The following is an 18,072-nucleotide window of genomic DNA, read 5'->3' as shown; positions in this document are numbered from 1 at the left end:
CTGGTCAGACATGAAGCCAACTCAATGTATTCTGGTCAGACATGAAGCCAACTTAATGTATTCTGGTCAGACATGAAGCCTACTCAATGTATTCTGATCAGACATGAAGCCAACTCAATGTATTCTGGTCAGACATGAAGCCTACTCAATGTATTCTGGTCAGACATGAAGCCAACTCAATGTATTCTGGTCAGACATGAAGCCTACTCAATGTATTCTGGTCAGACATGAAGCCAACTCAATGTATTCTGGCTTTATTTTGAAACTCCAACTTTTCCTCTCCAAACAGTCAATTAAAGTTGATACTCTTCTCTCCATCTCTTAATCAATATCTACCTTTTAGTTCATAACATATTCTGAGACATGAGAGAATGACTTAACATACAGGTTGGAATGGTTGGGTGGAATGGAGATGACGAGGGAAAGGGAGTGAAAGGAGGAGAGAAAGGTGTCTGGTTAATTCAAGTTTGAATAATCCCAAATAGCCAATGCAGGTATGATTAATGAATGTCTATAAATTGATTAAAAATAGTTTTTGCTGCTTCCAACGACTCAAAACCCAAACTGAACAAAAATGATAATAATAACAATGATAACAATGATCATGATAATAGTAATGATAATGCTAATAATGATGATGATAATGGTGATAACGATATTAATGATAATGTTAATAATGATAATAATGATAATAGTAATAATGATGATAATGATAATAGTAATAATGATAATAATGATAATAGTAATAATGATAATAGTAATAATGATGCTAATGATAATAGTAATAATGATAATAATGATAATAGTAATAATGATAATAATGATAATAGTAATAATGATAATAATGATAATAGTATTAATGATGATAATGATAATAGTAATAATGACAATAATGATAATAGTAATAATGATAATAATGCTAATAGTAATAATGCTAATGCTAATAGTAATAATGCTAATAATAATGATAATAGTAATAATGACAATAATGCTAATAATGCTAATAGGAACAATGATAATAATGCTAATAGTAATAATGCTAATGCTAATAGTAATAATGCTAATAGTAATAATGCTAATAGTAATAATGATAATAATGCTAATAGTAATAATGATAATAATGATAATACTAATAATGATAATAATAATAATAATGATAATAGTAATAATGATAATAATGCTAATAGTAATAATGATAATAATGCTAATAGTAATAATGATAATAATGATAATACTAATAATGATAATAATAATGATAATACTAATAATGATAATAATAATAATAATGATAATACTAATAATGATAATAATGCTAATAGTAATAATGCTAATAATGCTAATAGTAATAATGATAATAATGATAATAGTAATAATGATAATAATGATAATAGTAATAATGCTAATAGTAATAATGCTAATAATGCTAATAGTAATAATGATAATAATGATAATAGTAATAATGCTAATAGTAATAATGATAATAATGCTAATAGTAATAATGCTAATAATGCTAATAGTAATAATGATAATAATGCTAATAGTAATAATGCTAATAGTAATAATGATAATAATGCTAATAGTAATAATGATAATAATGCTAATAGTAATAATGCTAATAATGCTAATAGTAATAATGATAATAATGATAATAGTAATAATGCTAATAGTAATAATGATAATAATGCTAATAGTAATAATGACAATAATGATAATAGTAATAATGATAATAATGCTAATAGTAATAATGATAATAATGATAAAAGTAATAATGCTAATGCTAATAGTAATAATGATAATAATGCTAATAGTAATAATGCTAATAGTAATAATGATAATAATGCTAATAGTAATAATGCTAATGCTAATAGTAATAATGCTAATGCTAATAGTGCTAATAGTAATAATGCTAATAGTAATAATGATAATAATGCCCTCTCCATGTCTTTCCATGTCAGTCCACTAGGGACCTGTTTCTAATGTATTATGTGTGTATGTTTATGCTGTGTTACCATTTAGTTAGCTAGTAAATAAATTACTTAAACAATTTGTGTAGTACTGAATCATAAGTAAGGCTCGGGGTTTTGCAGATGCAAGGAGGATACGACTGTTCAAAATGATGATAGGATACGAGGTTATGATTAATATGTTGACTGTTTATGGACATAATAGGTAAAGACAGAGTTTAATTCGGGAGATTGTTACTCTAAAAATAAAATGCTCTTGCGGTTCCCCAAATCCTAATTAGTTAATTGTGACTTGGTTAATTTAAATCGGGTAACAATTAAACATATTTAGTTGACGAGATAAATAACAGTCATCATTCTAATGAATGTAAAGTCACAACAGAAGATAAGGTACAAAAGAGGGGGAGGAGAGGAGAGAGATGATCGAGAATGAGAGGGGGAGAGAGAGAGAGAGAGATGATCGAGAATGAGAGGGGGAGAGAGAGGGATGATCGAGAATGAGAGGGAGAGAGAGGAGAGAGAGAGATGATCGAGAATGAGAGGGGGAGAGAGAGAGATGATCGAGAATGAGAGGGGGAGAGAGGAGAGAGAGATGATCGAGAATGAGAGGAGAGAGATGATCGAGAATGAGAGGGGGAGAGAGGAGAGAGAGAGATGATCGAGAATGAGAGGGGGAGAGAGGAGAGAGAGGGGGGAGAGAGGAGAGAGAGAGACATGAGGAAGCTGTTACCTCCAAGGTGCCCTCTATTGAATAGTAGCATCAGCATCGAATTACAGTCCACATTAAATTACATCTGAACTAGGTCTCTACTGAAGATTATTTCCCTCAGTTTATTTAGAGTATCGATTGAGAGTTGCAATCAGTAGCTCTTCCTTATACCTACTTTCCCTCTCTTCTCCCCTCCCTCTCTTTACTGCCAATCCCCCCCTCTCTCTCTCTCTCTCTCTATCACCCTCCCTCTCCTCTCCCTCTATCCCTCTCTTTACTGCCAATCCCCCCTCTCTCTCTATCACCCTCCCTCTCCTCTCCCCCTCTCCCTCTCTCATCTCCCTCTCTCTTTCTCTATCGCCCTCATCTCTCTCTCTCTCTCTCTCTCCAAATTAAATTGTATTTGTCACGTGCATATAGTGGAAGAATGAGATGGTGATACTGGTGACTGGCTGGCGTTGGTGTGATGACTAGTGTGATGACTCGATCATCATTTATGACATTGTTTGGATGGCAGACCATCGATAGTCAAAACACACCTTATCTGTAGCAATGGGGAGGGGGGTCCATAATAAATACAAAGGTCTGGGGAAGAGACATTCCCACAGATGGGTCACTGAAGCCAGGAGAGGTGTGAATACTGACTAAAACTCGAATTGACTAAATTCATGTTACTGTGTGAATTAAATGACCATGTTTTGATTGTTTCAAGAGCTTGTTGATTAGTTTTATTATACTGTAAGTGGATGTATTGTTACAGAGAAACGGTGTTATTCGTCAGACGGCGACACAGGGGCTCATATCATACAGTGATGAGATGTGACGATAAGAGATAGTGGGAGTTGGCGCACTGGGAAAAGCTGGGTTTAAAAACGAGGATCATGGAGTCATTGGGAAACCAATCGACTGATATACAGTTGTATGTCATAGTGGTGAATTTTCTGCTGTTAAGACTCGGGATAATTTGTATTATTTTTATGGTGACGATTTCTGTTGTGTACCATTGTGCTAATTGTACCATTGTGCTAATTGTACCATTGTGCTAATTGTACCATTGTGCTAATTGTACCATTGTGCTAATTGTACCATTGTGCTAATTGTCCAATTGTGCTAATTGTACCATTTTGCTAATTGTACCATTGTGCTAATTGTACCATTGTGCTAATTGCATAACTGTAATACATCGGATTCATTTTATGGATACAAACCGCAATCTTCACATTTCTCAGTAATATTCCTTGATTTCGGGGCCTCCCAGGTGGCGCAGTGGTTAAGGGCGCTGTACTGCAGTGCCAGCTGTGCCACCAGGGTTGGCTTCCGGGTTGGATGTGCGCTGTGTTAAGAAGCAGTGCGGCATGGTTGGGTTGTGTATCGGAGGACGCATGACTTTCAACCTTAGTCTCTCCCAAGCCCGTACGGGAGTTGTAGCGATGAGACAAGATACTAACAATTGGATACCACGAAAAAGGGGTAAATTCTAAAATATATATATATTCCTTGATTTTTTTATTTGGTGAAATGTCTAATGGTAAATGTTATACATACATAGTTCATAGATGCACAGTTATATTAAGGTTAGATCCCAAAACAATCCCAAAACACTTACGGGCCTTTTATAAAAACTTTTATAAAAACTTGCCTGATCTTTTGTCAGTATCTCAGAGAGTTTTTAGGTCCATTGAGTATTTAGATTTCTGCATTTTCTTCTATAAAATAATACCTAAAATGCATTAAAAACAGTGTATTTATTATTTATTTATTGTTACATAAACAACAATTAGTGGGAAGAAGAAGTGTACTATTGATTTTCAAGAAAAGAAATCAGGACAAAAGGAAGTAAACAAAGAGATGGTAGCTAGCTAGGCTAGCGGTTAGTAATCTCTGAAGTTTTTTTAAATTTAAATTTAATTGTACCTTTATTTAACTAGGCAAGTCAGTTAAGAACAAATTCTTATTTTCAATGACGGCCTAGGAAGAGTGGGTTAACTGCCTGTTCAGGGGCAGAACGACAGATTTGTACTTTATCAGCTCGGGGGTTTGAACTCGCAACCTTCTGGTTACTAGTCCAACGCTCTAACCACTAGGCTACCCTGCCGTAAAGTAAGGCTCAAGTAGCTAAGTGTTTTTGGGCAACAAGTGCATTGTACCCGGGTGCAATACTGTTCCGGTCAGGTACAAATACACATTTTTACGAAAGAGAGGTTGTATAAGACTATGCGTCCCCAACACATTTCCACTCTGTTCCTGACCATGATGGAGCTTTGTGTCAGCAATGACATCTGACATCCTGCTTATAGTGTCGATACAATGGGGACCGTTTGAAACCAGGTTCTGTTTTCCCACCATTTTTACACCATGGACAGGAAAGCATAAACTATTCAAGGGATGTTGCCAGCTAGCGAAGTTGCTAACACCTTGTTGTGACGTTGTATCATTAATGTGATGACTGCTATTCATTGAATAATTAACTGTGTTTATAATTACGTGATTAAATGAATCATTAACTCAGTAACCTGGGGCAGCATGGGAAAAGTTTGTTTAATAAGTTACCGTTTCCCAAATTAACTCAAAGAATATCAGAATATCGATTTCATAGCATTTGCTAACTCATTTATTTCCTCTTCAGTCTCATTCTGAACGTAATTCGTAAATCAGCACAAACCCGGGTCTCACTAAATCATTCCGTATCACACCAATTGAGTTGTTTATTTATTTACTAACAAACTAAATGATAATATAAGATACACAAACGGACAGTCTAGGCTATTGATTCAAATTTAGTACAGTGAAACAGGTCCCTAGTGGACCAACACAATATAAACACGCATAACATAAAACTGTGATTTAAAAAGAGAGCGGGAGAGAGAGTGCACGATAGAAAAGCACACTTGGATACATTTGTAAACTATGCTTAGTTTAGCCCTGACACCCCCGACCTGCCGCTCTTATGGGACAGAATTATAATTATTATAATTATTATTAAGTATTGACTTGTTGAAAGTCTCCGTCTCTTCTTCTTCATGGACTGAGCTTAGGACCAGCAACCTTCTTTCGATGGTGGGTGTCTCTGATTGTCCGATGTCAGTGGTCTGTTCCGTTGCACTCGTTCTGTGAGACTTCTGAGGTAGCTAATCAGCCGTGTCGATGCTCCCAACTTGGGTAGGAGGGCCGTGTAGACAACCGATGATTTGAAGAGAATAACTGGTTCTTCTTGAATTCACCGTAGCCTTAATTGTTAAAAGGTTATTTTGTCATATTCCATCTATCATTGTTAATAATGTCCCAAATTCCATTCAAATGATGTTTTGTAGTTTTAGGCTTTAAACCCTTCCTAAGGCACACAGACATCCCAGTCTTTCTCACGTTAGAGAACAGAAAGGAGTTGAGCTGCTGCCTTCTAATTTACGATGGGCGTGAGGTCATAAACCCCCCCAATCAATCCACCTATACGTCTCCCACTCTACGGGAGGGAGAGATATCTGTAGAACTGTGATCCACGGTAATCTGATCCTCACAGGCTAGTCATGACAACCTGTAGCTAGTCATGCCAACATGTAGCTGGTCATGACAACCTGTAGCTAGTCATGCCAACATGTAGCTGGTCATGACAACCTGTAGCTAGTCATGACAACCTGTAGCTAGTCATGACAACCTGTAGCTAGTCATGACAACCTGTAGCTGGTCATGACAACCTGTAGCTAGTCATGACAACCTGTAGCTAGTCATGACAACCTGTAGCTGGTCATGACAACCTGTAGCTAGTCATGACAACCTGTAGCTGGTCATGACAACCTGTAGCTAGTCATGACAACCTGTAGCTAGTCATGACAACCTGTAGCTAGTCATGACAACCTGTAGCTAGTCATGACAACCTGTAGCTAGTCATGACAACCTGTAGCTGGTCATGACAACCTGTAGCTAGTCATGACAACCTGTAGCTAGTCATGACAACCTGTAGCTAGTCATGACAACCTGTAGCTAGTCATGACAACCTGTAGCTAGTCATGACAACCTGTAGCTAGTCATGACAACCTGTAGCTAGTCATGACAACCTGTAGCTGGTCATGACAACCTGTAGCTAGTCATGACAACCTGTAGCTAGTCATGACAACCTGTAGCTAGTCATGACAACCTGTAGCTAGTCATGACAACCTGTAGCTAGTCATGACAACCTGTAGCTAGTCACCACAAATTCATTTATAATGTTATGTGTTTTCCTTTCCTTTAACTAGCTGTTTTTTAGCTTAGCTACTACTATGAAGTTATCCTACTGTCTGTTTTGTTAATTTTGTCATGCAATTCCCTTTTTCATTAAAACTTTACTGATAAGAAATTCTGTATTCTTTTCTACTAGGCATCATCACAGTTTTCTGTAGTGATATTTATTGCATAAAATGACTTGCCCTTGTTAAAGTCAGTCAGTCAGTCAGTCAGTCAGTCAGTCAGTCAGTCAGTCAGTCAGTCAGTCTGTCTGTCTGTCTGTCTGTCTGTCTGTCTGTCTGTCTGTCTGTCTGCCTGTGTGTGTGTGTGTGACCAAAAGGGTTCTCCTATGGGGGACAGCCTAATCATTTTTTTAAAATAATTTTTTGGGAACCATTCTTTCTAAAAGTGTAAAGAACACATCTTCAAGTTAAATATACAGGTTGTGAATCGGAGAAATGAACCAATTGAAGACAATACCACAGAAATAGATAGATAAATAGCGCGGCTAAACGGACCTCTTATACGCTGTAAAACCGTTTCACGGGGCATTTTTCATGGTTTTACCAGAGGTTAGAGTGTGGAACTGGGAGAAATGAATCTATTGTCATATCAATATACTGGCACATCTCTAAGGAATTCTGCTGGTCACGCCAGTCTGTGACAGCAGTAACATACTGTCTCAGCTAGAGACAGTTCACAGAGTTGGTTCATCCACAACAGATACGAATTATGCACAATATGACCCGGATATATGCAAAAGCCACAACGCAACACATTCTCAAGAAATACTGGATTTAGATAATAATGTGATGACAAGATCACAATGACCTTCAACAGACGTAATCGCCAATATGGCCGCCCAACCAGTCCACGTGTCACAGAGCATTACATTGAAATGGATAACGGTATAAATCATATTAACTGAAAGAACACACAGAAACACAGGCTCTCAGAAACATTTACCTATAGGCTCTAAACACTCGTGATATATTGCTGTCCCGGTTGCTGGTCTGGCTTTAAGTGTGAGCAGCATTTTAAACAGTGTTCCCAACAACAGTGTTGAATCGCTTATGAGGCACTTTCTCCAGAGTACAAAGCAACACGTACAACCAACATCTCCTGTTAGAGAAAGAAGGCAGCCAAGGCAGTTGCCTGGCGAGACGCTGAATTAATTGTCTGTCCTTCCTCGTTCAGCTCTCAGGCTGCCTGTGAATTCATTTCTGCGGAGGAAAGAAGAGGTGGGGAGAGAGCAGAGCGGAGTGTTACCTAACACAGCTGTTTGAAGTCTAGCAGCGCTGTAGGAAGTGATGAAGTGAGCGTGAGCTACATGCTAGCATCTGTCTGTGTGTGCGTGGGGGGGGGCAGTACTAACGAGCAATAGGACCAGTCCTAACGATCTAACAACAGGACCAGTCCTAACCATCCAACAACAGGACCAGTCCTGACCATCCAACAGGACCAGTCCTAACCATCCAACAGGACCAGTCCTAATGATCTAACAACAGGATCAGTCCTAACCATCCAACAACAGGACCAGTCCTGACAATCCAACAGGACCAGTCCTGACCATCCAACAACAGGACCAGTCCTAACCATCCAACAACAGGACCAGTCCTGACCATCCAACAACAGGACCAGTCCTAACCATCCAACAACAGGACCAGTTCTGACCATCCAACAACAGGACCAGTCCTAACCATCCAACAGGACCAGTCCTGACCATCCAACAACAGGACCAGTCCTAACCATCCAACAACAGGACCAGTCCTAACCATCCAACAACAGGACCAGTCCTAACCATCCAAGAACAGGACCAGTCCTAACCATCCAACAACAGGACCAGTCCTGACCATCCAACAACAGGACCAGTCCTGACCATCCAACAACAGGACCAGTCCTGACCATCCAACAACAGGACCAGTCCTGACCATCCAACCACAGGACCAGTCCTGACCATCCAACAGGACCAGTCCTAACCATCCAACAGGACCAGTCCTAACCATCCATCCAACAGGACCAGTCCTAACCATCCAACAGGACCAGTCCTGACCATCCAACAGAACCAGTCATAACCATCCAACAGAACCAGTCATAACCATCCAACAGGACCAGTCCTAACCATCCATCAGGACCAGTCCTAACCATCCATCCAACAGGACCAGTCCTGACCATCCAACAGAACCAGTCCTAACCATCCATCCAACAGGACCAGTCCTAACTATCCAACAGGACCAGTCCTAACCATCCAACAGGACCAGTCCTAACCATCCAACAGGACCAGTCCTAACCATCCAACATGACCAGTCCTGACCATCCAACATGACCAGTCATGACCATCCATCCAACAGGACCAGTCCTAACCATCCAACAGGACCAGTCCTGACCATCCAACAGAACCAGTCATAACCATACAACAGGACCAGTCCTAACCATCCAACAGGACCAGTCCTGACCATCCAACAGAACCAGTCCCATCCATCCAACAGGACCAGTCCCGACCATCCAACAGGACCAGTCCTAACCATCCAACAGGACCAGTCCTAACCATCCAACAGGACCAGTCCTAACCATCCAACAGGACCAGTCCTAACCATCCAACAGGACCAGTCCTAACCATCCAATAGGACCAGTCCTGACCATCCAACAGGACCAGTCCTAACCATCCAACAGGACCAGTCCTGACCATCCAACAGGACCAGTCCTGACCATCCAACAGGACCAGTCCTAACCATCCAACAGGACCAGTCCTAACCATCCAACAACAGGACCAGTCCTAACCATCCAACAACAGGACCAGTCCTGACCATCCAACAACAGGACCAGTCCTGACCATCCAACAACAGGACCAGTCCTGACCATCCAACAACAGGACCAGTCCTGACCATCCAACAACAGGACCAGTCCTGACCATCCAACAACAGGACCAGTCCTGACCATCCAACAACAGGACCAGCCCTGACCATCCAACAACAGGACCAGTCCTGACCATCCAACAACAGGACCAGTCCTGACCATCCAACAACAGGACCAGTCCTGACCATCCAACAACAGGACCAGTCCTGACCATCCAACAACAGGACCAGCCCTGACCATCCAACAACAGGACCAGTCCTGACCATCCAACAACAGGACCAGTCCTGACCATCCAACAGGACCAGTCCTAACCATCCATCCAACAGGACCAGTCCTAACCATCCAACAGGACCAGTCCTGACCATCCACCAGAACCAGTCATAACCATCCAACAGGACCAGTCCTAACCATCCATCAGGACCAGTCCTAACCATCCATCCAACAGGACCAGTCCTAACCATCTAACAACAGGACCAGTCCTAACCATCCAACAGGACCAGTCCTGACCATCCAACAGGACCAGTCCTGACCATCCAACAGAACCAGTCCTAACCATCCATCCAACAGGACCAGTCCTAACCATCCAACAGGACCAGTCCTAACCATCCAACAGGACCAGTCCTAACCATCCAACAGGACCAGTCCTAACCATCCAACATGACCAGTCCTGACCATCCAACAGGACCAGTCCTGACCATCCAACAGGACCAGTCATAACCATCCAACAGGACCAGTACTAACCATCCAACAGGACCAGTCCTGGCCATCCAACAGAACCAGTCCTAACCATCCATCCAACAGGACCAGTCCTAACCATCCAACAGGACCAGTCCTGACCATCCAACAACAGGACCAGTCCTAACCATCCATCAGGACCAGTCCTAACCATCCAACAACAGGACCAGTCCTAACCATCCAACAGGACCAGGCCTAACCATCCAACAGGACCAGTCCTAACCATCCAACAGGACCAGTCCTAACCATCCAACAGGACCAGTCCTAACCATCCAACAGGACCAGTCCTAACCATCCAACAGGACCAGTCCTAACCATCCAACAACAGGACCAGTCCTAACCATCCATCCAACAGGACCAGGCCTAACCATCCAATAGGACCAGTCCTGACCATCCAATAGGACCAGTCCTGACCATCCAACAGGACCAGTCCTAACCATCCAACAGGACCAGTCCTAACCATCCAACAACAGGACCAGTCCTAACCATCCAACAACAGGACCAGTCCTAACCATCCAACAGGACCAGTCCTAACCATCCAACAGGACCAGTCCTAACCATCCATCCAACAGGACCAGTCCTGACCATCCAACAGGACCAGTCCTAACCATCCAACAGGACCAGTCCTAACCATCCAACAGGACCAGTCCTAACCATCCAATAGGACCAGTCCTGACCATCCAGCAGGACCAGTCCTAACCATCCAACAGGACCAGTCCTAACCATCCAACAACAGGACCAGTCCTAACCATCCAACAGGACCAGTCCTAACCATCCAACAGGACCAGTCCTAACCATCCAACAGGACCAGTCCTAACCATCCATCCAACAGGACCAGTCCTGACCATCCAACAGGACCAGTCCTAACCATCCAACAGGACCAGTCCTAACCATCCAACAGGACCAGTCCTAACCATCCATCCAACAGGACCAGTCCTAACCATCCAACAGGACCAGTCCTAACCATCCAACAGGACCAGTCCTAACCATCCAACAGGACCAGTCCTGACCATCCAACAGGACCAGTCCTGACCATCCAACAGGACCAGTCCTAACCATCCATCCAACAGGACCAGTCCTAACCATCCATCCAACAGGACCAGTCCTAACCATCCAACAGGACCAGTCCTGACCATCCAACAGGACCAGTCCTGACCATCCAACAGGACCAGTCCTGACCATCCAACAGGACCAGTCCTGACCATCCAACAGGACCAGTCCTGACCATCCAACAGGACCAGTCCTGACCATCCAACAACAGGACCAGTCCTGACCATCCAACAACAGGACCAGTCCTGACCATCCATCCATCAGGACCTGTCCTAACCATCCAACAGGACCAGTCCTGACCATCCAACAGGACAAGTCCTAACCATCCAACAGGACCAGTCCTGACCATCCATTCAACAGGACCAGTCCTAACCATTCAACAGGACCAGTCCTAACCATCCAACAGGACCAGTCCTGACCATTCAACAGGACCAGTCCTAACCATCCAACAGGACCAGTCCTGACCATCCATTCAACAGGACCAGTCCTAACCATCCAACAGGACCAGTCCTAACCATCCAACAGGACCAGTCCTATCCATCCAACAGGACCAATCCTGACCATCCATTCAACAGGACCAGTCCTAACCATCCATCAAGACCAGTCCTGACCATCCAACAGGACCAGTCCTAACCATCCAACAGGACCAGTCATAACCATCCAACAGGACCAGTCCTAACCATCCAACAGGACCAGTCCTAACCATCCAACAGGACCAGTCCTAACCATCCATCCATCAGCACCAGTCCTAACCATCCAACAGGACCAGTCATAACCATCCAACAGGACCAGTCCTAACCATCCAACAGGACCAGTCCTAACCATCCATCAGGACCAGTCCTGACCATCCATCCATCAGGTCCAGTCCCAGTCAGTCTGCATAAAAATCTCACACCTCTGTTCTACAGACCAGACACTAGCTCACCTAGATACTGAGTTACAGCCAAGCATTCATTCAGATCACTGAGGCCTGGTGTGTGTGTGTGTGTGTGTGTGTGTGTGTGTGTGTGTGTGTGTGTGTGTGTGTGTGTGTGTGTGTGTGTGTGTGTGTGTGTGTGTGTGTGTGTGTGTGTGTGTGTGTGTGTGTGTTTGTGTGTGCGAGGATGATGTGAACAGTACTGAGGGTTGTAAAAATGATTTCACAAGGCACATAGTGCAGGGTCATGTCAGGTCATGGAGAAGTATAAATAGATCTTGTTGAAGTCTCTTGTCTCTGGGTTAAACAGAGGGCTGTTGCCCCCAGTGTCAATGTCATACCTATTCTAACATGAAATCAAAACAAACATATTTGTCACTAGATAGATGTATGTAGTCTTTCTGGAGATGGTTGTTCAGAGCTGGAGTGTTGCTCTGTCATCACTTCCTGACAATTAGCATAAACCCGATATCAAAAGTTTGCCATTGACGTGTTTACATAGCAAAATATTGACATTTATCTATCTAGCTAGCTAACTCCTAGCTAATATTATCGCCCCGCGAGATATGAGACAATGTTCGCTAAATAGAACATGTGGGTCTAAATTCCCAATAAATGTGTGGTTTTAGCAACAACGCTAGCTAATGTTAGCTAGCTTTAGATTAGCTAAATCAATAACTAGCTAATGTTAGCTAGCTTTAGATTAGCTAAATCAATAACTAGCTAATGTTAGCTAGCTTTAGATTAGCTAAATCAATAACTAGCTAATGTTAGCTAGCTTTAGATTAGCTAAATCAATAACTAGCTAATGTTAACTAGCTTTAGATTAGCTAAATCAATAACTAGCTAATGTTAGCTAGCTTTAGATTAGCTAAATCAATAACTAGCTAATGTTAACTAGCTTTAGATTAGCTAAATCAATAACTAGCTAATGTTAGCTAGTTTTAGATTAGCTAAATCAATAACTAGCTAATGTTAGCTAGCTTTATATTAGCTAAATCAATAACTAGCTAATGTTGGCTAGCTTTCGATTAGCTAAGTCAATAACTAGCTAAAAACCTTTTTGTGTAGCCACCAATGGAGGTAAAATGTGCTTATTTACTCACCTCAGATAGCTAAATCCCCTTTTTCAACCAGCTTTACACCATGTCTCTGTTCTTACGTTGCCAAACCTCTGGTGTCCCAAAATCTAAATGCCAATTGGAGCTTTGAACCACCCCCAATAGTGGAAAAAGTACCCAATTGTCTTTCTTGAGTACAAGTAAAGATACCCTAATAGATAATGACTCAAGAAAAAGTTAACGTCAGCCAGGAAAATACTACTCGAGTAAAAGTATAAAAGTATTTGTATTTGGTAAATATACTTAAGTATCAAAAGTAAAAAGTTAGTGAGTCCTCCAGATCAGAGGCAGTAGGGTCGACCAGTTATGTTCTCTGTTTAGTGAGTCCTCCAGATCAGAGGCAGTAGGGATGACCAGGGATGTTCTCTGTTTAGTGAGTCCTCCAGATCAGAGGCAGTAGGGTCGACCAGGGATGTTCTCTGTTTAGTGAGTCCTCCAGATCAGAGACAATAGGGTCGACCAGGGATGTTCTCTGTTTAGTGAGTCCTCCAGATCAGAGGCAGTAGGGTCGACCAGTTATGTTCTCTGTTTAGTGAGTCCTCCAGATCAGAGGCAGTAGGGATGACCAGGGATGTTCTCTGTTTAGTGAGTCCTCCAGATCAGAGGCAGTAGGGTCGACCAGGGATGTTCTCTGTTTAGTGAGTCCTCCAGATCAGAGGCAGTAGGGATGACCAGGGATGTTCTCTGTTTAGTGAGTCCTCCAGATCAGAGGCAGTAGGGATGACCAGGGATGTTCTCTGTTTAGTGAGTCCTCCAGATCAGAGGCAGTAGGGATGACCAGGGATGTTCTCTGTTTAGTGAGTCCTCCAGATCAGAGGCAGTAGGGATGACCAGGGATGTTCTCTGTTTAGTGAGTCCTCCAGATCAGAGGCAGTAGGGATGACCAGGGATGTTCTCTGTTTGGTGAGTCCTCCAGATCAGAGGCAGTAGGGATGACCAGGGATGTTCTCTGTTTAGTGAGTCCTCCAGATCAGAGGCAGTAGGGATGACCAGGGATGTTCTCTGTTTAGTGAGTCCTCCAGATCAGAGGCAGTAGGGATGACCAGGGATGTTCTCTGTTTAGTGAGTCCTCCAGATCAGAGGCAGTAGGGATGACCAGGGATGTTCTCTGTTTAGTGAGTCCTCCAGATCAGAGGCAGTAGGGTCGACCAGGGATGTTCTCTGTTTAGTGAGTCCTCCAGATCAGAGGCAGTAGGGATGACCAGGGATGTTCTCTGTTTAGTGAGTCCTCCAGATCAGAGGCAGTAGGGATGACCAGGGATGTTCTCTGTTTAGTGAGTCCTCCAGATCAGAGGCAGTAGGGATGACCAGGGATGTTCTCTGTTTAGTGAGTCCTCCAGATCAGAGGCAGTAGGGATGACCAGGGATGTTCTCTGTTTAGTGAGTCCTCCAGATCAGAGGCAGTAGGGATGACCAGGGATGTTCTCTGTTTGGTGAGTCCTCCAGATCAGAGGCAGTAGGGATGACCAGGGATGTTCTCTGTTTAGTGAGTCCTCCAGATCAGAGGCAGTAGGGATGACCAGGGATGTTCTCTGTTTAGTGAGTCCTCCAGATCAGAGGCAGTAGGGATGACCAGGGATGTTCTCTGTTTAGTGAGTCCTCCAGATCAGAGGCAGTAGGGATGACCAGGGATGTTCTCTGTTTAGTGAGTCCTCCAGATCAGAAACAGTAGAGATGACCAGGGATGTTCTCTGTTTAGTGAGTCCACCAGATCAGAAACAGTAGAGATGACCAGGGATGTTCTCTGTTTAGTGAGTCCTCCAGATCAGAGGCAGTAGGGATGACCAGGGATGTTCTATGTTTGGTGAGTCCTCCAGATCAGAGGCAGTAGGGATGACCAGGGATGTTCTCTGTTTGGTGAGTCCTCCAGATCAGAGGCAGTAGGGATGACCAGGGATGTTCTCTGTTTAGTGAGTCCACCAGATCAGAAACAGTAGAGATGACCAGGGATGTTCTCTGTTTAGTGAGTCCTCCAGATCAGAGGCAGTAGGGATGACCAGGGATGTTCTCTGTTTAGTGAGTCCTCCAGATCAGAGGCAGTAGGGATGACCAGGGATGTTCTCTGTTTAGTGAGTCCACCAGATCAGAAACAGTAGAGATGACCAGGGATGTTCTCTGTTTAGTGAGTCCTCCAGATCAGAGGCAGTAGGGATGACCAGGGATGTTCTCTGTTTAGTGAGTCCTCCAGATCAGAGGCAGTAGGGATGACCAGGGATGTTCTCTGTTTAGTGAGTCCACCAGATCAGAAACAGTAGAGATGACCAGGGATGTTCTCTGTTTAGTGAGTCCTCCAGATCAGAGGCAGTAGGGTCGACCAGGGATGTTCTCTGTTTAGTGAGTCCTCCAGATCAGAGGCAGTAGAGAAACCCCCCAAAACTACTTAAGTAGTACTTTAAAGTATTTTTGCTAAAGTTACTCCACTGACCACCACCACATCATTGCTAGCTTGCGAAAATAGCGAGTTTGCTAAATTACTCTAATTGTAATATATTTACTGACATAGGTTGTGGTTCTCCAAAACGTAGGATTGCCAAATGTTTTTTGTCAATGTTTTTGCAGTTTGAACATGAAAATCTATTTCTTTGTTTATAATTTATTAAGATAGAGATGTTGTTTTTGGCATGGGCTGTGTTTCAATCTGCCGTGGAAAGTGGCAAAGCTACAGCGTTGTGTATCAGACCAGGAGACGTCCTGAAAATCGATCTCCTCACGAAAACGGTTTGGCCTACTAAATAATTTAACCACTCTATGGAAACAGGAAACTCTCATGAGCACGATGCCGTTTTTTTTTGCTCTACAAAGTGTCATGGAACTCGTCTGAAGATTAAAAGGTACAAGTTTTTTTTTAATGAATGGATTTAGTTTCGTGACAACAAATAAAGGGAAAATATGTGTCCAGCGAACTTAAATATTTCCTGAGCTTATATCTCCTAGAGCAAACTTTTTGTAGCCCCGTACGTACCCCTTCAAACATTCAACCTCCAGCTGAGTACCCCTTCAAACATTCAACCTTCAGCTGAGTACCCCTTCAAACATTCAACCTTCAGCTGAGTACCCCTTCAAACATTCAACCTCCAGCTGAGTACCCCTTCAAACATTCAACCTCCAGCTGAGTACCCCTTCAAACATTCAACCTCCAGCTGAGTACCCCTTCAAACATTCAACCTCCAGCTGAGTACCCCTTCAAACATTCAACCTCCAGCTGAGTACCCCTTCAAACATTCAACCTCCAGCTGAGTACCCCTTCAAACATTCAACCTCCAGCTGAGTACCCCTTCAAACATTCAACCTCCAGCTGAGTACCCCTTCAAACATTCAACCTCCAGCTGAGTACCCCTTCAAACATTCAACCTCCAGCTGAGTACCCCTTCAAACATTCAACCTCCAGCTGAGTACCCCTTCATACATTCAACCTCCAGCTGAGTACCCCTTCAAACATTCAACCTCCAGCTGAGTACCCCTTCAAACATTCAACCTCCAGCTGAGTACCCCTTCAAACATTCAACCTCCAGCTGAGTACCCCTTCAAACATTCAACCTCCAGCTGAGTACCCCTTCAAACATTCAACCTCCAGCTGAGTACCCCTTCAAACATTCAACCTCCAGCTGAGTACCCCTTCAAACATTCAACCTCCAGCTGAGTACCCCTTCAAACATTCAACCTCCAGCTGAGTACCCCTTCTAGCACCAGGGTCAGCTGTACCCCCTCTAGCACCAGGGTCAGTGCACTCTCAAATGTTGTTTTTTGCCATCATTGTAAGCCTGCCACACACACTATACGATACATTTATTAAACATAAGAATGAGTGTGAGTTTTGTCACAACCCGGCTCGTGGGAAGTGACAGAGTTATTTAAGGACCAGGGCTCAAATTATAATATTGCTCTTTATTTAGCCATCTTACATATAAAACCTTATTTGTTCTTCGAAATGGTGAATAACTCACCACAGGTTAATGAGAAGGGTGTGAATAACTCACCACAGGTTAATGAGAAGGGTGTGAATAACTCACCACAGGTTAATGAGAAGGGTGTGAATAACTCACCACAGGTTAATGAGAAGGGTGTGAATAACTCACCACAGGTTAATGAGAAGGGTGTGAATAACTCACCACAGGTTAATGAGAAGGGTGTGAATAACTCACCACAGGTTAATGAGAAGGGTGTGAATAACTCACCACAGGTTAATGAGAAGGGTGTGAATAACTCACCACTGGTTAATGAGAAGGGTGTGAATAACTCACCACAGGTTAATGAGAAGGGTGTGAATAACTCACCACAGGTTAATGAGAAGGGTGTGAATAACTCACCACAGGTTAATGAGACGGGTGTGAATAACTCACCACAGGTTAATGAGAAGGGTGTGAATAACTCACCACAGGTTAATGAGAAGGGTGTGAATAACTCACCACAGGTTAATGAGAAGGGTGTGAATAACTCACCACAGGTTAATGAGAAGGGTGTGAATAACTCACCACAGGTTAATGAGAAGGGTGTGAATAACTCACCACAGGTTAATGAGAA

The sequence above is a fragment of the Oncorhynchus kisutch genome, linkage group LG11, assembly GCF_002021735.2.
Source record: "Oncorhynchus kisutch isolate 150728-3 linkage group LG11, Okis_V2, whole genome shotgun sequence".
Lineage (NCBI taxonomy): Eukaryota > Metazoa > Chordata > Actinopteri > Salmoniformes > Salmonidae > Oncorhynchus > Oncorhynchus kisutch.
This window is presented reverse-complemented; position numbering follows the sequence as displayed.